Raw genomic sequence first — 27,565 nt, 5'->3', positions numbered from 1 at the left:
TCCTGGGAGGGTATAGCTCTGTGGCAGGTCCCCAAGCTGGGCAGCAGTTCAGTTTCAGAATTACCACAACTAGAATCTGTAGAAAAATATCAGCGATAGTCAATTGACAGACAACATTTTTATACATCCACAGTAACTTTTGTGTCTCTGACAAGCAAACAGTTATTGTCAAGACTGGATAAAAATCTCTACTAGTGCGGTCTAAGACACACCTGTTTGTACCAACTTCTAGAAAGTCTTGATTTTAAAAATGTTGGAATAATCAATCAGAACTTGAAAGAAACAGCTGTAGTGGTCAGCTTTCTGTCATTGCGACCAAATGTCCAAGAAAAACAACTTGAAAGAGAAAAGAAATACTTATTTTGCCTCACAGTTTCAGAGATTTCAATCCATGGTCAACCAGGAGCAAGACAGAAACACCCTAGTGGAAAGAAGTGTTGGAGAAAGCTGCCTACCTCAAGGTGGCTGGGAAGCACAGTAAAAGGGAAGGACCCAAAGAGGAAGGGGAATGGTTCCACATATACTCCCCAAGGTCACTCCCATGACCCACCTCTGAGTCTCCTAGGCATCTCTCAGACCAATCAAGTTGACAATCAAGATTAACCATCACAACATGTTTCAGTGTGATAGGAAAGCATTCTTCTGGAGGTAGACCATATGGTTCCACCCTGATGTGAAGGCTACAGCACACAGGAGAGAGATGGCTCTTCTGGTTCTCTCTGCCAGTCAGCTTTCTCATTATGACTAGACAGCCATTGCAAGTAATATTTACCTACAAACAGGGATGTGTCAAATATCATGTATCTTCTCCACGTTGTCTTAACTTTGGTCTTTTTGTTGCTGTTTAAGCATATTTACAAAAACTTTAGTTTATGTCAGGTCTCAAATGTCTGTGATATATTGAGTTTTCCAATGACTGCAATGAGTGTACAGAAAACAAAAAAAACATGAGAACTATTTCATCTAGGAGGGATTTCTATGGTAGCATCCTGAATTTCTATAGAAACAACTTTTCATCTCAAACGAAGGGCTAGCAAAAAGAGCCCTAGAATCTTTTCTTTCTGAGTGCTTCGGATTTCCTGTTCAAAAATCAAGTTTAAAGTGTCTTTCATTTGAATCTCTTGCTCTTCCAACTCCAAAAGTTTAGATGAGGCAGGAAATACAACTTCATCTTCAATTTCATGTAGAAAGCTACAAATGATGTTGGATCCATAGAAGAAGCCATCACCTTTTGTTTGTAATTATCCTACTCTGCTTTCTTTCCTTTTCTTTTTTCTTTTTATGTTTTTTTGATCAGAAATTTTCTTGCCATGCTGAGATTCTTCACAGTATGATACTTAACATTTAACATTGTTTACTGTTGCCTTTCCATCCACATATCCACCATTATTTTCAAATATAACCTGTGTCCCATGAGTTTTCATAAACTCTCAAAAAACAGTGTAACTATTCAGTTACAGACTGGCCCTTTCAATGTTGATTCCAAAACTCCTGCATCGTTTTTAGATTTTGAAGGAAAGTCTGGACCAGTACTTCCAGAATCAACTGCTGTACTTTCTCCTCCTGTCACGCTGTATCCTTCTGACTCAGCTGGCTGCTACTGCCCTGAGCTAGCCCATCCTTGGTGTTTTAGTCACTGCTTGCACCTGCACAAAGCTTCTATCTGGAGTACAAGCAGCCTAGTTTAGGTCTTTAGTCCTTCTTGGGCTAGTGGACAGTAGTGTTTCTGGAACATTCATAGGGTACTCTACTGCTCCCAGAGTTTCTGGATCTGAAATCGAAACTCCAAGCAATATGTTATTGGTTATCTATCCACTTAGGACAGCCCTGTTTTAAGAGGCCTCCTATTCCTGTCCACATGAACCATTCAGATCTGTAGTGTTCCCCATTCTTTGCAATGATCCCTCCTCCTGTGTATTTCCTTAGGACACTCCCTATGGACCAGGCCTAGTCGCATACCACTATCCTCAAACTTTCCCCAAGCCTGTGAAAATATCTTGCAAAGCTGACATGCAAAACAGCTGCAAATTTAATTTTTTGGCTCACAAATGTGACATTTCTGTGCCAGTTCCAGGCCTCTACCTGGAGTTCATTTGCAAACTATCACTTTACTCAAAGAAAAGAAGGAAATGTAAAACTCAGTAACTATAATTCACTTTATCCATCTAAACCTATTAATATAAAGTTTAGTTTATTCCAATTTCCAATTTCCTATTATGTTCATTTTCCCCCTTCAAAATCGTTCCCCAGTTCTCAAGCTGCCATGAGACCCATACTGGCATCCGGTGAGAAAGAGTCCTTCTCACATGTATTGCCCTCTGAGTCCTTGTTGGCCTTCTCTGACGTATTTCTCATCTTTTATGGTCACTGAGCATCCAGTATTGGTGCCCACTCAACTGTGGTTGGTTCCATCTGGTCATTTGGGCACCTTATGATACCAGCTGCTACAATCTATGGCTCTTGCCAAATCTTTCAGGGTTGAGCTCTCAAATGTGACCTTTCTGTGCCAGCTCCAGACCTATACCAAACCACTAATTCCCTGGTAATTTCTGTAACACTTGGGAACCAGGATGCTCTGGTTCTTGGAATGTGTAGTTTTATGATGAATTTAAATGTTCAAACATGAAGATACCTTCTTGCACAAGAAACCAGATTGCCATGTAAGAAAATGGTTTTTATTGGGTCAAGGATACAGCTCAGCAGTATAGTGCCTACCTGGCAATCGCAAGGTCCTGAGTGCAATTCTCAGTACCAAAAAATAAAAGATTATTGTTACTGTGTGCAAGAAAATATTTTTGGAGGATATTAAAATATGATTCTGCTAAAATACTACCTGAAAGTATACTTACCAAAAACACTTAGCTGAGCCTTAGTATCCCCCTCTATAAAAGGAAAACCTTGTGCATTTCTACTCCAAAATCCTTTCCATTTTAAATTCACTGTTTATAAATTCAAGTAGCACCTAGAAAGAAGTCCAGCATTATAAATGGATATGACAAGAGCAAGCTCCTATGAAAGTAGACAACAGGTACAAACAGAATAGTAATTGGTGTTAGAAGCAAGGGAAACTAGCAAAGAATATCTAGCAAAGTTGCCAGGAAAGGAAAATATGAAGAGATAACATTGAAGAACTTATTAAATGTTAGATCAAAAGGGCTTGTAAGGTGGCAGCAAGAGACCAAACACCAGGCAAGGATCAGCTAAGTGATATCAATCACTGGGGAAAATAGGAAAATGGAGCAGAGATAGGCAGGATTCCCATCCTACAAAGAAAAGAGTAAGTGTCAGTTCCCAAAGCCAGACAGCACTTAGGTTCAGTAAACAGGACAGAAGTTAAGTTTTTAGAACTAGGGCAAAAGATCGTAACTAGAGCTGAAGGAACCAGATTCTGAAATCTGAAATGTTAGGTTCATGCTCTTCAAATGTCATCTGCTCAGGAGTAAATCCAAAAGTGTTTGACAAACTGTCATTGGAAAGTGGGGTCAAGTAACCTAGCTGTGAGAGGAACAAGCTTGTGGAAGCTGGAAACCAGGCACCATCAGACTTAACTTGCAACATGTTTGGAGGATTCCATTGTTAGCTCTAATAGAGGTGATTTTAAAGATCTGTAGCCCTTTTAAAACCAAACAATATTTGTAAACTCTCCAGGAGACTTTTATTGTTTCATATCATAATTAAAATCAACATTATCTGGAGACCAAACAGTATAAATCTCTTCTGAAAAAGACTAGACTCACGTCCTAGTCAATTATACTTTATAACTTTTTATGATTGTGATGTTGTGCACATATGGACAATAAGCAAATCATCATGAGTTATTACAACACACCTACACCTAAGTAACCTTCACCCACCCAAGTCACAAATAACTATGGTGCTCCTCCTGCTTCAGGCTAAGCATTTAAATGCAATCATAAATGTGTTTTAAGGAAGAGAACTGCTCCCACTAAGAATCAGAAGCTAATTTTAAAATGGTCAAAAAGTGCAGAAATCAGTGAAAAAGCGAATGGGGATCCAATTATAAATTAACAGTTTTATCAACTTTCAAAGGAAAGAAAGTAAAAGGCCGAGTACAGTCGGGTGGAAAGAAGGTAATCTTTCTGCATTCTAGAAAACCACAATTTATCATGCTTTTTTTTAAACTTATGATGTGCAGATGAAAAGATCCCTAAACTGTTATTGGAAAGTGGATTTTAGGGGAGTTTAAAATGTGTACAGTAAACTTAAGGCAGCCAGCAAAAGTTTCTAAAAGAAGTAACAATTAATTTATTTGTAGATGTGGTATCTAGAAATGAAAAACTACGTTTTCTGGCCTTTTGAATTCAAACACATGAAGTAATGCGGACTATTAAACTATGTACTGTCATTCAATTTCCCTCTAAACGAAAGCCACAGCTAACTCAGTTCATGGGCTAAGCGCTTTATGAATGAGATAAACAGCTGGGTTGCCATGCATGCAAAGAGGCACAGGCATTCATCTAGAGCCACTATTGGCCTGTGGTATAAATGTAAATTAATGTAATTGGATGAAAATGTACAAGTTTAGGACACATGGGCATTAGTTCTTATTATTTATAATGAGTCTTTTGCTACTGTAACTGGAGTATATGTAAATGTAAATATCTTCAGAAAAAGAACTCTGTATTTGTAATCCTCTACATAAAAGGTTCTCAAAATGTCATCTACTACTGTTCTGCCATGCTGCTGCCATAGACTGGCAGTATCAGTAGCAACTAGAAACGTATAAATTCTTGAACTCACTTTGCTAGATCTCAGACTCAGCTGATTTCCCATAAGACTTTCAATTAACCAAGGAAATATTTACAGTCATGTTCTTTAATTCCCAAATGATATCTTTCTGATATTGGTCTGCTTTGACTCTTTTATATGAGAGAAGTATTTATGCATTCAGTTGTTAAATTTGCTAAAGACTTCTTTTATATTTAATGGCTCAGGGTGTAGTCAATCTTGGTAAATGTTTCCTGTGTATGTGAAAAAAAAATACGTTCTGATATTACTTGGATGGCATGTACTATATTGTTACCAATTAGATACTGTGTTAGTCAGTATTCCTGTTGCTAGACAATACTTAGCACTCAGTTTAAAAGAGGAAAATATAGGTTAGCCTGTTATTTGGAAAGATTCATTCTAGTTAGTTGGTTCCAAGGGAAGGACATCATGGAAGAAGGGCACAGCAAGAAAAAAGCTGCTTAGTTCATGGTGGTTGGGCAGCAGAGAAGGGGAGCAGAGAAGAATGGGCAAGGGAAAATACAGCACCCCAGGTCATGCCTCCCTGATCCATCCAGACACACCCAGCAGAAGCTTTAATAATCAACTGTGCATTTCCTAATCCAATTAAACTGACAAGTCTGGGTTAATCATCACAGATTCCTCTGATTGACAATCATGTTGAGTTCATCAATATCCTTGTGGATTGTCTAGTGGTCAATCAATTAGGGAAATAGTGTTGTTTACCTAACTGCATGTTGTAGTCAGGGGCTGTGAAGAGAACAATTACAATTAGGACATAGAATTTATAGTATTATTTTATGATGGTCACCCAGAGTTAAACACAAGAAAGTACAGGAAATCTTTCCACAACACTAACAACCCAGAATATTCAGCCACGGGCCTGTATCCCACAGCAACATCCTGTATGAGTTCAGTTGAAGACCTAGAGTCCATGACAACACCACCCATGAGTCCAACCGGAGGTCTAGAGCCCCCTACAAGGCTTCATGCCAGTCTGTTTTACCGATCTACACTGGGAAGGCCCAAAGGTAAGTGGTGGAAGCTAGAAAGTCTATGCTAGCAGAGTGAAGGAACTGTGTTGGCAGGTTGAGGGTTCTATACTGGAGCCAACGAGTCAGTCAACAAAAAAGACCAAGGCTATCCTGAAAAGTACCACAGCCATCCTCAGAAACAACGAGGTCCCGAGGCTCCTCCAAAGAAGAGAACAGTTGAGTACATGCCAGAAAGCCATCTTCTCCCGGAGATTAACAGCACACATCTTCCCCTCCAGGAAGTGATGCTCAGTGTAAGGAGCAGAGCTCTATCAAAGTGAACCACAGCCACTCTCACCAACAAAATCCTCTGATGACAATGGTCAAACTCACACTGGAGAAGCTGGTCATGACAAGCTTCTTCAGGAGAACCAATGGCTCAAAACAGCAACACTTAGGAGAACCCAAGATGCCTAGCTCTTAATCTCCATGTCTCTGTGCTGGCAACTTTGCTCAGCTGGGCCATCTACACTCAGCACCATACTGATTTAATTCAGCTGGTGTTAAGCTGACCTCCAGCTTTTAATCCACAAAACTGCGATTATAGATATATGTTTTTCCGCTTAGTGCAGTCATTCTGGCTTGGCAGATGTTGTGCTTTATATTCTAGATGTCTCCCAAGAGCCTCACATACTCATAGGGAGAGCTTCTGAAGAGCAATTGGATTACTGAGGCTTAGAGCTAGCTTCTCATTAGGGGGAAGGGTCCGGTCAGGAAAAACAGGTCTCTAGAGGTTTGCTGGAAGACTTTGTCTCCCTCCAGGTTCCTCCTTTGATCCCTGCCTCCCTGCACTATGTCCTGAGCAGCTGTCCTTATCTGTCTTCATCATGTGCCTCTGCTGTGTCATCCTGCCGTGAAGTCAGCTGACTGTGGACTGAAAGCCTACTGTCTGTGAGCCAGAACAAATCCTTTCTCCTGTAAGTTGTGAGTGTATTGGGTATTTTGTCACAGGAACAAAGGAAATAACTAAGACAATGGATACTAAATCGCTGTGTTGTGAATATTCACATTTAGGATTGTTATAGCCAGTTATTGAATGGACCTTGTATTGCTATTTGATATTCTTATTTATTCCACTGGTTTTCTTTACCTGTAATCTACATTATTTTACACTAAATGTAGCCATTCCCACTTCTTTTGCCTGGTGTTATTCTAATTTCTTGTTTTTCATTCTGCTATGTTGAATCAGTCTACATAACATTATGTTTGAAATTAGTTTTCATTGGCTAGCGTATAATTGCATTGACCACTACTGAACCCATTCAGTAAGGTTTTTATATCATGTATTATATTTTTAAAATTTCAGCATTTAAAGGGAATTTTCAAGCCTCAGTTAATCCTTCAGCTGGCAGCAGCCTCAGCCAACACCTTAGTAGAACTCTATAAAGAGCAGCCAGGTGCTGTAATCACACATTCAAGCCATTACTGGATGGCTGAGACAGACTTTGTAAAACAATAAATGTTTGTTATTTTAAACCAGAGTTACAGTGAAGCTTAGTTTTCAATTGAGATAAAAATACACACTTTGTACTGCCTATACTAAATTTTACATGTATATTGGGGACAGGAGGATTTCATGGATTTATAATGAAATAAACCACCTTTATCAAATAGATTGGTTCTTAGGAAAATTATGCTCCAAATGTATAAAAACAGACTAGTTAAAATAACTACAAGATGTTTTGCCCTTTTCTGGAATAGGAAGTCTGTATTTCCCAGTCTACTACAATGGAGATGAACAGTGTCCTATAAATCTATCTTGATGTATTTATGAATTATATCATCAGACCACCATGTTAATATATTTCTCTGACCAAAGTCCTTCGATATCAGTTACAATTTGGTGGTGGGATGCTAGCTTCTTGAGGTTTCCAGTTTAAACAGTCTAAGTTACTATTGTCCTCTTTCACGACTAAGAAAATGGAACCTAAAAACTCCTATTGGCAAGAAATACATTTTTATCCAAGAGATCTAGGCAACCATCCTATCAGAGTTAATTTTTCTGTCTTGGGTCTCTGTCCATTGGAAAACTATCAAAATATTTGAAACAATAACATAAGACCTCAAGATCCCAAGCTCTTTCCAGACTGAGTTGTAACTTCAAATCAAGACCCCGAATGCCTAAGACTATAATCACGAGGGCTCATTTGACCTGGTAATTAAACTAATCATCTTATGTCACAAATAATATTTGCTATTTAATTGCAGTTTCCTATCCAAGTACAGAAAATCAAAAACAAAATGGCCCAACACAAAAACCTCTCCTTAAAAAAAAAAAAAAAAGCTGCTTCTAAATACCTCTGGATATTTCAAAAATTAGTGTTGCTAGTTTGAAACGTTTGAAAGCACCTGTTCCCAGCATAAACTACCCAGGTGTGAGACGATGTTGTAGTTTATTCTGGGACTAAAGATATAATATCTGGTTGTTCAGTGTCTAAGAGGTCTTCGTTATGCTTCTGTCATTCAAAGTCATACAAAGGAAATATAATTTTTGTGTATCCATGCTCTTCTCAGACAGATGGAAGCACAGCAGGTAGGTAAATACTGGCATTTTCTTCCATGAATGCCTTCAAAGGGAAGGTCAGAGATAAGATACTAAGCAAAGTGAATGCAGATTAGGTAGACCATCTGTTTAAGTGGGATAATAGAGAAAATATCCATTGCTTTTCAAATAGAATTTTCTTTTGCAAGTTATTGATGAGCATCTGCTTAATTCTCTGTTCTTTGCAGCATACAGTGTTAGTTTTCTGGTTAAAATTAATAGCTTGATTAAATACAGTTAGCCACAAAGAACATCTCCTCCCTTCTTTCTCTTTGCGGTTTGCTAATCTTGCCAGCATCAAGGAAGTCATTATTAGGAAGTTATTAACCCACTTTGAGACGCAAGTCTACTGGTCTTTTTTTCCCCTCTGTGGTGCTGATAGAATCCAAGGCCTTGTGCAAGCTAAGTTTATGCCATACCCCTGAACTCTCTATCCACAGCCTCAGGAGAAAGGCATTTTAAAAGAAGTAGTCTTCAAATTACTAAGCTATTCTTTCAAATCAGCAAAAAGTAGTTAGAATTTCCAGAGATCTAATCAGAAAAAATCACTCCTGGCAAGCAAAAGAGGAGCCCATTTTGTAAGAAATAAAGAAACCAGGGCTGGGGATTCAGCTCAGTGGCACAAGCACCTGCCCCTGGGAGGCGAGAGATCGTGAGTTTGATCCCTGGTACAAAAAAAGAAAAGTCAATATAATTGTGTCACGTGCTTTGTTTCTTCTGTTTTGAAGCATTTGGTGCTTCTCACTTCCTTCGCTAGATAATTTCACTTCCTCAGATTTTGTGTCCGTGGCTTTCATGTTTCCACTCTCTACCTTCTTCCCTGACACATGTAGACCCTTCCATTTCATTATCTCTTTCAAACAGTAGTTAGCTGATCTTGGTAAGGTTGAAATATAGACCCAATACTCACGAGCTTTGTACTTTCTTACTGCATTTTTAACAGTGAGCATGAAAGTCAGTGAAAACTAAAGCATACAGTTATGATCATTTTGTTTTGTTTTCTTTTCTTTTGTTTTGCTTTGCTTTGTTTTCAAAAGTGAGCTGTTCCCTGTATTTCCCTAATGGTAGAAGGTTGACCATTTGCATTCATCTGAGAGTTATTGAGCTTTGGGCAGCCTGCAACTTTAATTAGACTGACTTCACTAGATTAGCTCAGACTTCCTGGTGAAGCTTGCATCAGCAATCCATCCCTTGGACTGTTAGAGTATTTTGAAGTGAGAATGGGATTGAATCATATTTTTCTGATACTTCTGTCTCATATTTTAATGCAAAACCAGAATATAAACACTAGGAAAATGTGTAAGTTCATGTAAAATAAAAAGTCTTCTCTCCATCCCCTCCTCTACATATTCCTGGCAAACATTTTGGTGAAAGGAGCTGGAGCAAAGGAGGGTGATGTTCAGGTTGGGTGTGCTAATGCTGAGACACCAACTCAGTTCACCATCCTGTCATTCAAAATCTCAGCTGATCTCTCTCAGCCCTGCTACATGTCTTCATATGTCAGTTGTACCATATGGACCCACTCAAAACAGACGCTTTCCCTCAGGAAAAGCATCTCTCAAACTCAGTGCAAGCTTCCTTGTTTTCTTCCTAACCCCTAAAAATATGATTTTTACATTATGTGTTTTTTTTCCTTCTTGTTACCATAGTAACAAAGTCCTTCCGCATTTGGAAGCACAAATCTGCTACTATCAGAGATGCTGATTCATCAACCTATAGACATTACCTTGAGATATCTGATTTAGAGTAATAACTAGATCTAGTCAGAGTAATAACTAGAAGCTGTTTTATATTCCCTGAAGCCTGAGGCACGGATGTAATGGAAAATTTTCTCATCTCATTAAGGCATCAGAAGTGTCAGATTCTAGGACTCCTCTGGAAAACATTCCTTCCTTTTTAAAGTGGACTTCATTACAAGTTTTAATACTGGTTACCAAGAGCTGGACCCTCTTATTTGTATTTTAGTGCCAAAGTAAGACTTGTCTTTGAAATGTGCATATCAAAGTCACATCTTTTAATTCTCCTCAAACAAGTAAAATGAACTTTAAAAATTAATGCATTCTTTCTCTATTATGTTAAACACAAACTCTGTCTACAATACTGCCTAGCACTTAGTAAACACTCAGTACATGTTTTTAATGATTAAATGCTACTGCAACCCTGGTTTCCTCCTTTTGTCTCCCATCTTTCCAAATCCTAGCCAGAATAATCATTATGTTCATTTTCATTTTGTATTTGAAAACATTTTAGTGATCAATTTTGCCTACAGTTCAAATGTCCAGTTTGTCACAATGGGCTTCACCTGTGGGTTTTCAGGGTACTTCTTTGCATGTATGTTCTGTTCAGACAAACGTTGGAATGTTCCCTAAGTTTCCCGAACATGAAATTTGAATTTCTGTCTCTAGGTAATTTTGTATGCTACAAGTGGATGCAATATTTTCTTATTGCACTCATCAAAATCCCATGCATCCTTCACTATCTATTTTTTTCCAATCAAAATTTATTGGTACATTTTATTTTAAAGAGGAAAAACAAAAACAGCGATACACAATTTCCAAACAAGATAATAGGAGAGTAACAATGGCTGATATCTTGTGTATTGTTATTTTGAAAGTAATTGCTCAAATTACAAGCTATAGGCATGAAAAATAAATCAAACAACGTAAGCCCAAGCCTTTCTTTTCAATGAATAGAAATTAGTAAAATAACTATCTTAACTATCTTGTATATATATATATATATATATATATATATATATATATATATGTTTTTCCTTTTTCCTTCCTTCTTTTCTCCTTTCCCCACCTGTTTCTTCTTCCTTTTGAACAGTTTCTTCCCATTTTCAATATCTATTGTATATTTTGGCTCTTATTTATTCTTCCAGTTTTCTACATTAGGAAAACAATACGATGTTTGTACATATGAGTATGATTTATTTCACTTATAACTATGCTCTTGGGCTGGGAATTTAGCTCAGCAGTTCAAGCACCTGCCTAATAAGCACAAGATCATGACTTTGATCCCTAGTACCAAAAAAGCAATGCTCTTAAGTTGCATCCATTTACTTGTAAGTCTCATTCTTTATGGCTAAGTAGTACTCCATTATATAAAAATACCACATCTTTTATCCATTCCTTGGTTGATGGGCATTTGAGTTGTTTCCAAGATTTAACAATTACAAATTGTGCTGCTATAAAAATGGATGCACATGTATCACTATGGTACGATGTTTTTAGTTTTTCTGGAAAAATACTCAAAGGGAGAATAGCTGAGTCAAATAGGACCTCCAATCCTAGTTTTGTGAGGAATCTCTACACTAATTTCCACACTGGTTGTACCAGTCTGTGTGCCCGTCAACAGTGGAGAAGGGGTCCTTTTTCCCCAAAACCCCTCCAGTCTTTGTTATGGGTTGATTTCTTGATGATAAGTCATTCCTGGACAAAATGAAATCTCCGTGTCTTAATTTGCATCTCTCAAATGATTGAGGATATTGAACATTTTTTCACATATTTATTTGCTGTTTGAATGTCTTCATTTGAGAAGTGTGTATTCATCTCAGATACCCATTTATGAACTGGGTCTTTAAATCTGGGGATATGATATCTCTGAGTTCTTTATATAGTCTAGGTTATAATACTTTGTCTGAGGAACAGCAGGTAAAAATTTTTCCCACATCATGGGTTACCTCTTCATTCTGTTGTTTTCTCTTTCTGTGCAAAAGCTTTTTAGTATGATGAGATCCTAGTCGTTGATCCTTTGTGATAGTTTCTGTGCATTTGGAGTTTTACTCATGAAGTATTCACCTACCTCAATGTCTTAAGAGTTCTACCAATTCTGTTTTACAGCTGGTTTAATATTTCTGTTTTTAGCATTTAGATCTTTTATCCATTTTGATTTTAGTTTAGTGCATAGTGAAAGATATGAGTCTAAGTTTAATCTTCAGCATGTTAAAAGTCAGTTTTTCCACTGATATTTCTTCCACCAAATGTATTTGGCTCCTCTGCTGAAGGTAAAGTGGTGGAGTGTTGGAGACCACTACGAAGCAGCTCTGAGCAGGATTTAAATTTTACTACTTGGCTTTCTATGTTTATCTGTGAGTCTGTCCTAGGCCTAGCCCCCTTGCCTGGCGATGGGAGCTGATTCATAGTAAGTGAATCTCTATGAATCACTGATCCTGGCTGAGGCCTGTAGTGGCCTGTGAGGCCAGAGATACCTCAAAGGGCAAGATAAGGCCACAGCTGTGGACACTTGGCTCCAACCCCAATTAACTAGGTAGGGACTGCAGCTGTAAAGATTACTCCTACAGTCTCACTTCTACCATGTCTTCATGATAGGACAGTGCTACTAAATTGACTTGATTCATTACTTGGAGACATCCTTGAGGTGACTCCGAAAGTCCTGCTATTGCCTGCATTTTCCTCAGTCTCTCCACCCTTTTTCCTTCGTCCTAATATAAGTGGACTGATTCAGAGGATCCTTTGTCTTTTCCCTTGAAGCCTCGAGCTTAATTAAAGGGTTTTTATCCTCCTGGAGCCCTAAAAATCATACAATTTGTCTTTTTTATTTAACCTCCGCCGTACATTCATTTGGGAGATTGGGTATCTAGGTCAGGATTGGATAGTGGAGTTGTTTCTCATCATTTTATCTTTCCATTGATCTATGAGTTTGTTTTTTGCCGATGTCATGCTGTTTTTATTATGGTAGTTTTATAATATAATTTCAAGTCTGGAATTGTGATTTCCCCTGTCTTGTCTTTGTTGCCCCAAACTGTCTTTACTAGAATAGTAAAGAGATACCAGAAGGTATCTCTTCTGGTTCCAAATGAATTTTAGAATTGTTTTCTCATATTCTGTGGGTACGCTATTGAAATTTTGATCAGAATTGCTTTCAATCTGTATAATAACTTTGGAAATGTGTCCATTTTTGCTGTATGTGTTCTTCCTACCCTAGAAGAAGGAATAGCTTTCCATTTTCTGATATTCTCTTCAATCTTTTTTCAGAGTACTGTTGTTTGCAGTGTAGAGATCTTTTACTTCCTTTGTTGAACTGATTACTAGGCATTTCATTTTTAATGATATTTTGATGATGTTACTTTCCTAATTTCTCTCTCAATGAATTTGTTGTTTGTGTACAGTACTGATTTTTGAGTGTTGCCTTTGTATCCAGCCTTGCTACTGAATTTGGTTATTAAACCTAGAAGCCTTTTGGTAGAGATTTTGGCATCTTGTGCGTAGAGCATCATGTCATCTATAAATAATGAAAATTTAACTTCTTCATTTCTTATGTTATTCATTTTATCTCTCCCTCTTATCTAATTGTTCTGGATTGTGTTTTCAGACCTATATTGAATAAGAGTGGTGACAGTGCACATCCTTATTTTGTTCCTGATTTTAGAGTGAAATGTTTTATTTTTTGGCATTTAATAAGACATTTGCTGCTAGTTTGTCATAGATGGCTTTTATCAGATTGAGATAAAGACCATGTATTCCAATTTTCTGTAGAGTTTTTATCATGAATGAGTGTAGGACATTGTCAAAAGCTTTTTCTGCTTTGAAATGATCATATGGTTTTTGTCCTTCATTTTGTTAATACAGTGTACTATCTTTATTGATTTTCATATGTTGAATGATCCCTGTATCTCTAAGATGAATCCTACTTGGTCATGGTGTATAATCTTCTTGATCATTTGAAATATTCTATTTGCCAATATCTTTTTGAGGGATTTTTCATCTATGTTTATTAGGGAGATTTGCCTGTAGTTCTCTTTCTTGATTGGGTCCTTCTCTGGTTGTGGTATCAGAATAATGCTTGCTTCCAGGAATGAATTTGGGAGTACTACTTTCCTTTCAATTTCATTAAAGAGTTTGAGAAGCAGTGATGTTAGATCTCTAAAGTTCTTGTAGAATTCAGCAGTGAATCTGTCAGGGCTTGGGCTTTTCTTTGTTGTTAGGTTTTTAATTATATTTTCAACTTCACTGACTGATATCAGTTTATTTAAGATTCTCGTATCTTCTTGATTTAGCTTTGATAAGTTATATGTATCTAGGAATATTTCCATTTTTTCTGAATTTTCCATCTTATTAGAATATAAGTTCTCAAATATAGATATCTATATGTTGGCAGGCTCTATTGTGATTTCATGCTTTTCATTTCCAATCTGAGTTTTTCTTTACTTTTTTTGATAAGGTTGACTAAGGGTTTGACTATTTGATTTAATCATTCAAAGAACCAAGTCTTCTATTCATCGATACTTTGTATTGTTTTCTTAGTCTCCACTGTGTTAATTTTCATTATTTCCTCCCTCATATGAGCTTTGGGTTTGCCCTGGTCTTCTTTTGGTGGAAGCTTGAGGTTCAACATTAAACTGTTTATTTGAGCTCACTTGTTTTCCTGATATGGGTATTCACTGCTGTAAATATCCTTCAAAGGATTACTTTCATTCGCAGAAGTTCCAGTATGTTGTACTGGCATTATTATTTAATTATAGAAACTATCTAATTTCTTCTTTAATTTCATCTCTAACCCATTGGTTATTGTGGAAGGCATTATTAATTTGCATATGTTTATGAAGTTCTTATGGTTTCTTTTTCAATTGATTGCTAATTTCATTCACTATGGTCTGATAATTTGTATGGGATAATTTCAATTACATTGTGTTTACATAAGCATGTTCTGTGAGCTAGTATATGATCTATGTTGGACAACATCCTGTGTGCAACTAGAGGAATTAGCATATTCTGTATTGTGTATTAGTGTATCCTGTATTAATGTATTCCAGTATATTCTGATGTAGTAGGGTATAACACTCGATCGACATCTGCTAAGTATACTTGGTGAAGTTTGGTTCAGTTCTAATATTTCATTGTTGATTATTTTTGTCAGATTGATCTATCTAGTTGTGACAATGCACTACTAAAAGCCCAATGCAACTGTATTAGTGCTAATTTGATTTTTTTTCATGTGTTTTAATGTTTATTTTATGTAGTTGTGTGCACTGGTATTGCATATACATTTGATTGTTATCTCTATCTCTTGGATTGTTCCCTTTAAAAGGATGTAGTGGCCTTCTTTGTCTCTCTTAATCAGTCTTGGCTTTAAATACACTTTATCTTCAAATAGAAGAGCTACCCCAGCTTTTTCATTTCTAGTTTTCTGTTGCATAGAGTATTGATTTCCATCCTTTGACTTTCAGTCTATTAATTTGTCTTTTAATTAAATGTGTTTCTTGTATGTAACATATTCTTAGATTTTGCTTATTAATCCAATTTGCCAGTCTTTTTTTGTTGGTAATTTGAGGTCATTTATGATTATAATTTATATGTATTGACTTACTTTTGTCATGTTATTTTCCTGTTGTTGGCTCCCCTTTTGTCCTCTATTTTATTGTTTGCCTTGCTTAGTAAAGTCATTCTGTTGGCTTTCACAGAATTGTAAAACTTGTTATCTCTTTCTTGAATGTCCTTCAGAATATTTTGTAGTGCTGGTTTGGTGTTCATGAATTTCCATGGCTCTTCTTTGTCTTGCAAGTATTTTATTTCTCCATCAAATTTGAAAGATAAGTTTGCAAAGTACATCAATCTGGATTGGAGGTTGCTTTAATCTGGGATTTCAAATACCTCACTCCAAATTTTTCTTAAGGGTTTGTGTTGAGAAGTCAGCTGTGATTTTGATTGGCTTTCCTTTATAGGTAGTTTGCTTCTTTTCTCTAACAGATTTTACTAGTCTTTTCTTGTGTTGGATTTCTGGAAACTTGACTATTATATGCCTTGGTGTAGCTTTATTTTTTTTTAAATGTCATGACTAATTGAAGTTCTATATGCCTATCTTCTTTGTATGTCAATCTCTTTTTCACTGCCAGGGAAGTTTTCTGCCATAACATCTGTGAACAGCTTTTTTAAAATATCACCTGTGCTATGTAATGCCTTTTCACTGATGCCAATCAACTTATGTTACTCTTCTTTGCATCATCTGGCAGGAGCTGATTTGATTTCTCATTGCTCCTTGCTTTTTTTAAGTTTTTCTTTTCTTGACTGCTCACCACAAGTCTATCTTCTATGTCTGAGATTCTATTCTCACATTGGTTTATTCTGCTGCCTATTTATTCTATAGAATTTTAAGTCTCCTGGATATCTGTTTGACTTTGTTTTATGGATTCTGTTTCTTTCCCATGTTGGATATTCCTGGTTTTCATCATTTTCCTAAGCTGCTATAGTTTTTTTTTTTTTTTTTTTTTATCTATATATGCTCCAGAATCATTGTGCTGGATTGACAACTGGTGAGCAACTTGTAATACCCAGCTGAACCGAATCAGTATGATGCTGGGTGTGGAGGGCCCAGCTGAGGATTGTTGCCAACAACATAAAAAGGAAAACTGGAGAGAGCATGTCTTATTGGTTCTCCTGGAAAAGCTTGTCATGCTGACTCGCCTGATATGAACTCAGCTGTTCTCATCAGCTTGTAACCTGACTGTTGCTGAAGATGGCTGTGGTTCTTTTCAGGAGGGGCTCTGATCTTTACCTTAAATGTTGTTGCCTGGATACAATACAGATCCCTCAGCCTGCTGGTGCAGATTATCTGGCTTCCATCACTGATCTTTAGGGATTCGTAGTGCAGGTCCTCGATACAGACTTACATGAGACCTTATAATGGGCTTTCTGCCTCCAGTTGGACTCGTGGTGGACATTACAATGGGCTTTAGGTTTTCAACTGGCTTCCTGAAGGACATTTCTGTGGGATCCAAGTCTTCAGCCTGATTCCGCGGGTCTCTTGCATGTGAACAGATCCCTCACACTCTTGCATTTTAATCTTTGAATAAATATAAAAATAATCCTGTAGATTGTATGTCCTGTTTTAAATTGTTTCCCTTGAAAACTTTGACTACAATGATCACTAACCATGTTTTTCATTGTGCTCCTCATTTCTGTAGTTATCTTAGAAATTACTTCTACTTTGATTTTTTTCTCGAGCCTTGTTCACTTGCTTTTGCATCCTGCCACCTCATTTTGCCCTGAGTTTGCCTTTGGGGAACTGGATGTCTCAGTTGCATCTTGCTTAAGTGTCTTCTTATTTTCTATTTTTCTTTATTTTTCATTTTAATTCCTGGGTTGATGCATATAAATGCCCTTTGGTGAGTAGCTTTATTGCTAGTATTTAGAACCATTAGGATACGACTACCTCTCAGACTTGTCTCTCCAGTATAGCTGGATTTTGAGTTTTGAGTTTATTGCAAGACCCTTCTTCTTGAATTAATTGAGGATGAGAAGTTGCTGCCTAATTGTCCCTGCCCCTAGTGCTGTGACAATGATCCCCATCATTTTCTGTTATCCTTAAGCAATCTCAGTCTTGGTATACTAGGAAGAACAGCTGGTGAGGACAATTATATCACTTTAGTTAAAGTGATACAGTTAGCAATATCAACAGCCTTGAATGCAGCCTAGAAAATAACGAACTGAAGTAGCCATTAATTTTCCACTTTTAACCATATAAACTGGATTCGTTGTTATATGACAAAGTCTAAAACAAACCAGAAAGTTGTGTGCAGCAAATAAGCCCTCAATATGCTAATTTTACACTCAGGAGAGAAAATTTAAAAGAGGTTAGAGGAGAAAAACAGAGAAATAGAAAAAGAGGAAGTGATTAGAAGCAAAGCTGGAGGTCAAAAGAGCATCAAGCAAGCAATCTTTGGGAAACAGGTATAGAAAACAAGATGAAAGAGAGAAGAACAAAATAATGAGAGAACTGAAAACAACAATCAGAAAAACCTTGAAACCACATTCACACTCTTATAAAAATAAGGTCAAACAATAAAGAGAAAAGAAAAAAAGAGGGCAGAGAAACAGAGACAGAGAGTCCACTACAAGGTTTGTCTCTGCTGTCGTTGGTAGACAAACATGTGGAGAGAGTCCTGATCCATGTTGATTTATCCCAGCAAATCAGCAGTAGCTTCACAATAGGGAAGTGAAAAATCTCAATAAGCCTGCATCTGTATTTCCCCCAAAGTTCAGACTGGTTTCTGGCTGTGAGTTGTCAGCACACCTTCTGTTGATTTGAACTCAGCTGGAAGCTGCTAGATGGAGCCAACAGCTATTCTGAGCTCCGCGATCATTTGGTCTCACTCCAAGGTGGCTCCCAACCAATCAGTCTCTCCCATGGGATGTCCAACCCCCACAGCACTCACCACTTGCCCCTGAAGCCCCCCATTCTGCTTTTTCCTTCCACTACTACATCCCCTGTGGAGGCCACTGGAGTTACCAGCATTCACCATGTGTCCACAAGTTTGCACTGCTCTGCCTACATAGTGAGTTCCAACTCAGCGAGAAGGTGCCTGCCACCTCCTTCTTTATTGAAGGTTCTCTTTTGCTCTCCCTGTGAGCTTCAGTTCTTGCTTCAGAACTTTCCTGGGGCCAGAGGACCCACTTTCTTCCTTCTTCTCTTCCTCACATTGCTATATTGCAGTGTTTGGACACTAAATCTCAGACAGACTCTTTATTTGCTGCTTACCACGCTGCCATCTTCCTGGAAGTCTAGTAACCATTTTAAATGACCCTATCACATTGATCCTTAAAACATGATCTCTTGTTCCGTATAGAGTACTGAAGATATCATATCCCTCTGAAATGTCTATTGTAGTAATGCGTACTTTCTTGTTGGCTTGTTTCTTAAACTAGAGTGGGAGCTAGTGGAGGGTAGGGACTACGCTGACTCATGTCCGTATCTCATGTTACCACATTCTCACTGGTAAAAGTCATATGGCATAATCTGTATAAAAGTGTAATGCAGGTGTACATAGTTCCTTAAAATATGAGAATATTTCATTTGAGAAAATGTTAGTAACTGTAAGTTTCTGTGTAACCACCTCACAACTTTTCATAGTCAAAATATATAAAATTCCAGAAAGTTAAATTCAATTGAGTGAAGCTACTTGGCTTCCAGGAACAGTAAACTCAGCGTCTCCCAAGAATCAACCATGCTGGGCCTGGGAGGATCCCAAAAAATGCCAACTAGCCAGCCTTTTTGGTAAGCCATATAAGCTATGCAGCTTCCAGGAAGAGAAAAGTCAGTGCCTCCATAAGCCTATCAGTGCACAGTCTGAGAATCGACCCCACTCCCCACACCACCCCCACTGGTTTGGAGGACAGGTTGAGTTGATAACACCAAAGGTACATAAAGCAACTAAATGTTTGTATTGTCTGGTTGATTTTGCAGGCTGAGGGCCAGCAGTCTGAACATCTTTTGGGAGGATGGCATTATGTAATATAGCAAATATGGGGGATTTCCTTCTATCTTGTCTTTGAAATCCAATATTGTTCTCACCATTTTGCTTTGTTCTGATTGTTTTACTTTATTCAATATCCTGTTTTGATTGGTTTTATTCTGTTGTTTTTGGTTTGATTTTGCTATACCTGATGGAAGGGACAACTATTGTGAAGATAACAGGATACACTATGGTAGCTACTGTTGTTTTCCTTGTATCCTGCTTTGAAGTTCTGTACCAGTTTTGCTGTTTTGTATCAATTGGCTTTGTTTTGTTTGGTTTTGTTTGATTTTACCATCTTTAAAATAAAAAATTTTAAAATAAATAAATTCAATTGAGTTGCATCAAATTCAAAGAAAGCCCAAATGTGAACTATTGGAATGATATTTACTGAAACAATTCTAGGTTAGAAAAAGACTTAGCATAATTTAAGTCAGGGAAAATATACACATCCCATAAATTCCAATTGTTTTCCATGTGATATCTATATTCCCTTTGTTTTTCTCTTTAATTTTCTCTTGACTGAAATAGCCCTAACAGAGTCATCTAAGATAAACATTTATTCATTTTAATTAATCTGTTGGTATATAAATATATAGTAATAGAAGATTGATGGACTAAAGCATTTCAGGAAAAGTATTATTACTCAACTACGTATCTCCAGTAACCCTATTGAATAGCTTTAAAGACAATAATTCATTCATTAAAATTAATGGCAAACTTTAATTCTCGACATACTTGTCATGGTTTATGTTGGTGGCCCCCAGGACTCCTGCATTTGCATTGTGCGTTTGTGATTGGTTTATTGTCTAGCCCTTGGATTGGGGTGTGAGTGTTATATTGGTCTAGGAGTGGGGCCAGGATGTAATGTAATGGCAGGAAAAAGGTATGTCTGGCTCTCTCTTTTGCCTATTTCCTCCTTGTTGTTTGCAGCCTCTATGAACTGTGGCCCAGCCATGCCACTCTGCCTTGGAGCCAACTAAATATGGACTGAAAACTCCAAAAACTGTAAGAAATAAACCTTTCCTTTCCCAACTTTGGTCATCAGGTGTTTTGTCTCAGCGACGGGTTAAAAATAACTAAGACAATACTATACAATATTATAACTTGCAGAACAGCTGCTTTCCTGTAAGCAATCAGATGGCACTGTTGATATCACGAAGCCCCACATTTACATATCTTTGTGTCTTTCCTCAAGGAATATCAGTGATTCTTTGCAAGATCCTCAAGAGAAAGCCAATTGGTGAAGGGAGTTGAGATAGTTTTGAGTGACTGCCCATAAAACAAAGGGGTCCTAGAGCCCACCTTGTGACACATGAGTCTGCAGGGCTCATTTTTGAAATAGTGCTATGTGAGCACACATAAATGTTTCACCTCTAATTCTGTTTTGTATTCAGTTTCAGGTGCTCTAAAGCTGTTCTTTTATTTTGTAGATCAGTTTGGGATTCATCAGAAACAACCAAAGTGGACACTAAAAAACTCAATACCCCTTCGAGTAACATTTCCCAGGTCATCTCTGAGGTTTCTTTGCAGAGCACTGCACTGCCTGTCTAATCACCTCAGCAAAATGTGAGCCACAGTTCCCATGGGCGTCTGAAGATGGGCATGGGCTAGTGGAATCAGAGAGCTCAGAACATACCTTTGCAAAGGAAATCAATATTAGTCTATAGCCTGAAACATAGATGGAATCATAATCAGCCTCCTGGAGAACAGATAGAAACTTCTTTTAAACCAAACCCTAAGCATAAGGAAAATGTTGAAATATTCAATATACATATTTCTCTTGTGTCTATCTCTCCATATATATCTTTATGTGTGTATATGCAGTACATAAATATAGATATAAATATAGAAAGATACAGATACAAATACAGACAGAAAGATGTGAGAATGTGTGTTCATGTATCCACGTGTATGTGTCCACGCAATTATAAATGAGTTAGGTGCTAATTAGTGCCCAGACAGAATTTGCGTAAAAAGACAAATTAGACCTATGAAATAACCAAAGTCTTCTAATTAAACTTAACTATAATTCTTCATGTTCTGGAAATTTCAGCCATCCATTTCTTCACTTTCCAAATGTTACTCAGTATGGTTTAATTATCAGATAAGTAGATGGAGAATCCAAACGATTACTCAAAATCATAGATCTGGTGACACTACAATATTTACAGATGAGAAGGAGGAGGAAGAATGAACAATAGAAATTGGACTTTGGCTACCCAGTGATGCTGGACAAACACATTTAAGAGTAAGGATGTAATCAATTTCTGCACAGTAGCCAATTGTCATGCTGATATACTAATTATTCTTAACTGTACTATAAAGGTTAAAATATTAAAATAACTAGGTTATAATAACATTTTAATATATGTGCAACACAAAAGACATAAATGTAACATCTAAACATAAAATATAGATTAAGGAGAAGTTGAAGTGCAGAATGTTTTTATGCAATTGAAGTTACATTGTTAGTTGGCTTAAAAATGTTTTATGTAGGTCCATAGTAACCACAAGGAAATGTTTATAGTAGAAATACAGAAGATAAAGAAAAAGAGTAAATAATGTCTAAAATGTACAATACATGTTGTGAAATCAAAGGAAATAGTTAAAAAGGAAAAAAAAACAGGATGGGAGAAAGGAAAAAAGAAATAAGGGAAAAGAGAAAAAAAATGCAAGTTAGTTATACTATTAGTGTCTCTTAGTTCTTGGAAAAGGAAGGTTTGCACTTACATTGATTGGAGATTTTTTATTCTCATATCTTGCATTCTAAGTAATAACTTTAAATATAATAATATGCAATGCATTAACTATTGTTACTTTCCTATCATCTTGTTACGGAATTTTGTTTTACATTTTTTCCATAAAAAAAAATAAAGAAAAAGAATCTAAAGCAAATCACTACAAAAAAAATCTTCCACTCACAAAAGAGGTCAGCAAGAGAGAAAGATAAGAATGCAGGCACGATGAAACAAGCAAACAAGAGTAGCAAATGGCAATAGTAAGTTTGTACTTATTAATAATAACTTTAAATGTAAATAGACTAAAATTTCTCATGAATAGATGAAGTGGCTAAATTGATTTTCAAAAAATCAAGGTCTATCTACATGTTGCATAAACTCTACAGTTTGCAAGATACACATAAGTTGAAAGTAAGGTGATAATAAAAGGTACTTCACATAAACAGTAACCTAAAGAACATAGGAGTGCCAAAATAGACTTTAAGTCAAAAATTGCCATAGGGAAAAAATAAGGTTATTATATAATGATGAGAGAGTCAATTCATAAAGAAGAAATAACAACTGAAAAAATATATATGGAACCAACAGTAGAGTAAAAATACACAAAATAAATTTTAACCAATTTAAGGGAAACATGGGAAGTAATACAATAGTAGAAGACTTCAAAATGTCAGTTCCAACAATAAACAGGCCTTCTAGACAGGAAGTTGATTAGCAAAAGAGAAAAGTTGAGTAATACTGTAGGTCAAATGAACCTACTGACAAGTACAGAACATTCTACACAATAGCAAGGGAATGGATTTTCCTTTTAAGTATGCAAACATTCTCTAGGATAACAAGGTCCTAGTAAACTTAAGAAAATTGCAATCATATCAGCTATTCTTGCAATAATGTTATGAATAAAGAAATCAGTAACGGGAAGAAACTGAAAGTTTCACAAATGTGTAGAACCTAATGTACTACTGAACAACCAGTATGTCAAAGAACTTTCAAAAAACACTCTGAAGGAAGTGGAAACTGCAGGAAGTACAAACTGAAACACAACATACCAAATACAGAAGGCATAAAAAGAGATTCTAACCAGAGAATTTATAGCCACAAAAAGATAAAAGAAATATCCTTAACACTAACCTATCCTTAAAACTCAAGGAACTAGGAAAAGAGCAAGGTCTTTCTTCTTTCTTTCTTTCTTTCTTTCTTTCTTTCTTTCTTTCTTTCTTTCTTCTTTTTACAAGAAACAAAGGGAAAACACAAAGTTAGGAGTGGGAAGGAAATAAAACCACCACGAGCCAAGGTGATGGATCAGAGGAAGCTCTTCTATGGAAGAGTCATAGCAAATGCCCTTCTTTCCTTTCAGCCTGTGGCTCCCCGTTCACACTACAGATAATGGAGGAGCAGCCTGCAACTCCAGCAAGGGATCTGCCACAAGCTACCTGGTTGGTGAATCTATCTTTGTGCACCTGCCATATGGGGAGACAATGAGGTGGTCCAGTCCATTAAAATCTCTTCCAGCAAGGACCAGGGGCAGCCTCAGTGTCAACAGATAAACTAAACAGTCCAAAAAACAAAAACAAAAGCAAAAACAAAAAACCCACACAGTTCACATAAATAAGCCAAAATTTGCATTCTACATCTAAATGGGATATTGCCTGCTGAGAAAGATAATTCAAATTGGACTATAACTCATACAATATTCAAAAATTTTCAGGATACTATAAATAGATAACAACTTGATATACTAACAATTGAAAGATTTAGAACTTCAATGAGAAAAGATGATCAGTGGCATCAACACCAAAATGGATCAGATGTTTGAATTATGTAACAAAAATTTGGAGCAGGGCACAATCAGGTATACCTGAAGTTTCAGCTGCTGAGTGGGCTCATGCAGGAAGATTGCTTAATGTCAAGAGTTTGAAGACAGCCCAGGCATTACAATGAGACACTGTCTTAATTATAAAAACAAATTTTAAAACTGCTATTATAAAAATGCATCCTTATAAAATTCCTCTGCGATAAACAAAACAGCACATGCTTGTAAATAATTAGTTATTTTAAAAGGACCAAATAAATACTGTGACTTTTGTGTGTGCTTTTGAGATAGGATTTCACTATACAGTTGATCCTGGCCTTAAAACTCAATTTGTAGCCCAGGCTGGCCTCTAATTTGCAGTAATCCTCTTGCTTCACCTTTACTAGTGCTGGAGAGCTACCATGCCCAGTGCAAATGATGGAATTTAAACTAGTTAAAAATAAAATACTTAGTGAGGTGGAGTAGCTAAAGATTAAAACTGGTGAATGAGAGCAGATCGAAGAATCTACCTAATCTGACAGCAGAGAAAGTGGACTGAGCAAATACCTACAGAACAATTTAAAAAACAAAATCAATGTTAGTATTATTGGAAATCCAAAAGGAAAAAAGAAAATCATTAGGGCTAAGAGACTATTTGTAGAAATAATAGTTTTGATACCTCCTTTCTATATTTCCAAGAAAAAAATGGTTCAAAACTAGCCCAGGCTCCTTTATTCCTACCCATATCTAGGAACTCAAAATAAATGACAGGACTGGTTTCTTTTCCTGGTTCTGCACCAACCCATGGTATGACATTATTTAAGTCATTTTTTTCACTGTGCTTTACGAAGCTTTCATTTATTTGTTTGCAGAATTAGTGAGGGTTGGATGTGGTTTAATTGATCCCCATACTCCCTGCAGTGCTCTGGATCAATAATATTTGTTTTAGTTTGCAATAGCTTTCAGAGACCTGAAAGGTATAAACACATTCTTGGTTTCCCCTTGGTTGCAGGCTTGAAGCTGATAAAATTTTAGACCTATAAGATGAGAGCTGCAGAGGAATTTCAAACTACATCTCCTACCCATACACACCTTGGTCTGTTGATTCTCAACTGAACATATTTCCATTTCAACTTTACTGCTGAGTGCAGGCCTTCTAGAGTCATCTATGTCACGTAGACCATTTTAAAGCCACACCTACAGCACCTTGATGTTTCTGATAGGAAATATCCTAACTCCTTGATAGGAAAGAAGAGGGCAAATAATTGGCATGTCTGCTGTGGACCTTTATGCACATAACATCAGAATTCTCACCCATGATAGACCTACTAGAAGACTGCAGGGAACCACTTAACCTGTCTCCATTTTGCTAATTTAACCACTGAAGGACAGGATAACCTTTGGGAAACATTTTGAAGTCCCTGGATAACTGATAACACACTCCACACAGAAGAATATTATTAACCCATTTGTGAAGCCTTTCTTGTTCCTGTCTGTGATGTTTCTGCCTGTGCTAACTTTCAGCTTGTCTACAGTACAAGCTGCCAGTGTCTTAAGTATTTCCTGTCATCTGTGCATGCTAGAGATTAGTTTGCAGACATTTTACAAAAAGCATGCATAATACATACTGCTGAATACAATATTTATCATCAACCAGCTTCAGTGATTGAAAAGCATTACCCAACAGCATCGTCTATTGTGTGATTTCCCGCACTGCATCCTAACTACGCAGTCACATCTAACAAAGTCAATACTAGGAGTCAGCTCAATTTTGCAAGAACTTCATAGTGCTCTCTGAAGTTATGTGTGTGATATTAGACAAGAAAATACTAAAGGGACAAAAAAGATATCTCGTGCTTTATTTTCTCCTGTTCAAAATCACCCTACTCTTTTCCATTGGAAGCCACGTCCTTTCTTGTAGCCCTGTGTTAGAATTAGAGGAAAAGAGATCTACTTCGTTACAAGCAACATTAAGCAGCACCTAATGTCCCTTCCTCTAATATATATTCTCCTGGGATAATAAGATTTTGAACAAATTACTCTCTTTATTTCATGAGTGCCATGAATTCCGGCAGGGTTTACTTTGACAGCTATTTTAATGGTGCTATTAACTCCAAATATGTCAGTCCGAGTTTGTCTCCTCTCCACTAATGTCATTCTTGCCAAGAGTCAAAGTAGATTTTAGCAGAGGGGAGGAAATGCTGCAATCAAACCAGCCAGGGAAGCTGAGAGATCGCCGGGGAAGGGCTGAGTTCTTTCCTGGAGAACAGGATATTTTTCCTTTCATTCCTCCCCAGGAAATCCAGGTAGGGCCAGTTTATCAACCAGCAAAGACCTCACTCCTTGTTCTGTCCAATATACAAAGTGATGAGTGTGACCTAAACCCATTCTATAGTTTGACCAAAAAGTCATTGTTTTTTTTTTCTTTCAAGATGATCGTTCTTGGTGTGAAGAATTCCATGTTCCTTTCCTATATGATCCCTATATTGCTGTTGCATGTAATAAAATACCCTATTGGAAAAAGAGAGGGAGACCCGAAAGGAAATTTAACCTCAAAATAAATGTTAAAGAAGCAAGCATGAATTGGATAAGAATGGAGAAGGATGGACACTTAGAAGTGAATACTGGGCACAAATTTTCTTTACTAGAACACTGGTAGAAAATAACTATATAAAAAGTGAAAGAGAGATATAGCTCAGCATCACAGAACCATGAGGTCCTGAGTTCCATTCCCAGTACCAAAGGAAAAACAAAGTGATGGAAACCTAGAACATGTAATGGTTGCACAACTTTCTTAAGCCTGCTTTCTCAGTCGTAAATAACATGCCATGGAAGACTTTCTGCATCAGATGATAAGTAACTACCTCACTTAATTTAACACAGGAATAACAGTTGTATGAATCTATCCTAATTAATCAAAAACCTGATCTGAGGGTGATGTTGCCTCCACTATTGTAAACACTACACATAGTTATTTATTTCTATACAACACATGTGCTACACAAGTCAAATTGACAGAATAACATGTACCATCTGCTCTCCAAGAACATGGAATGACTGCAAGCAATCACACACATCTCCAAAATCAGGATGTCTAAGAATGCCTCTTTGCTGACATCGATGTGAACACTAAGCATTATTCACTTTTAATACTGAATATTTATCTGTAATTCTAAAATGTTACAAATCACTATTGTGTCAACTTTTATTTCTTTGTGAGTAAATGCTTTTTAGCCAATATTTGTAGACCAATAGCACTTCTAAGTGTGAATATTCATTAAATACTTTTTTAAACTAATGTTTCCGTTATGGTATTTAAATGTTTTTCTTCTTTTAAATTTTGTTTTATTTATTTTCTTTTTTAACAAGAGAAAGAAAAAATAAAAATAACACTAATAATAAAACTGAGTTTCAAACAGGCTAGTAGGACAGTAGCAATTATTAATTAAAAAT

General features: G+C 36.8%; 1 protein-coding gene across 2 annotated transcripts in view; it reads right to left on the bottom strand.

The window, feature by feature from the left end:
• LOC134476529 (uncharacterized) overlaps positions 1-27,565 on the bottom strand; it is a 236,317-nt gene that overhangs the window by 13,838 nt on the left and 194,914 nt on the right. The gene's annotated exons all lie outside the window — the stretch shown is intronic.

This window comes from Cavia porcellus, unplaced genomic scaffold, assembly GCF_034190915.1.
Source record: "Cavia porcellus strain 051 isolate PalLab524CR breed Dunkin Hartley unplaced genomic scaffold, mCavPor4.1 scaffold_6, whole genome shotgun sequence".
NCBI lineage: Eukaryota > Metazoa > Chordata > Mammalia > Rodentia > Caviidae > Cavia > Cavia porcellus.
Note: the sequence above shows the minus strand (reverse complement) of the source record. Positions and strands in the feature narration are given on the sequence as shown.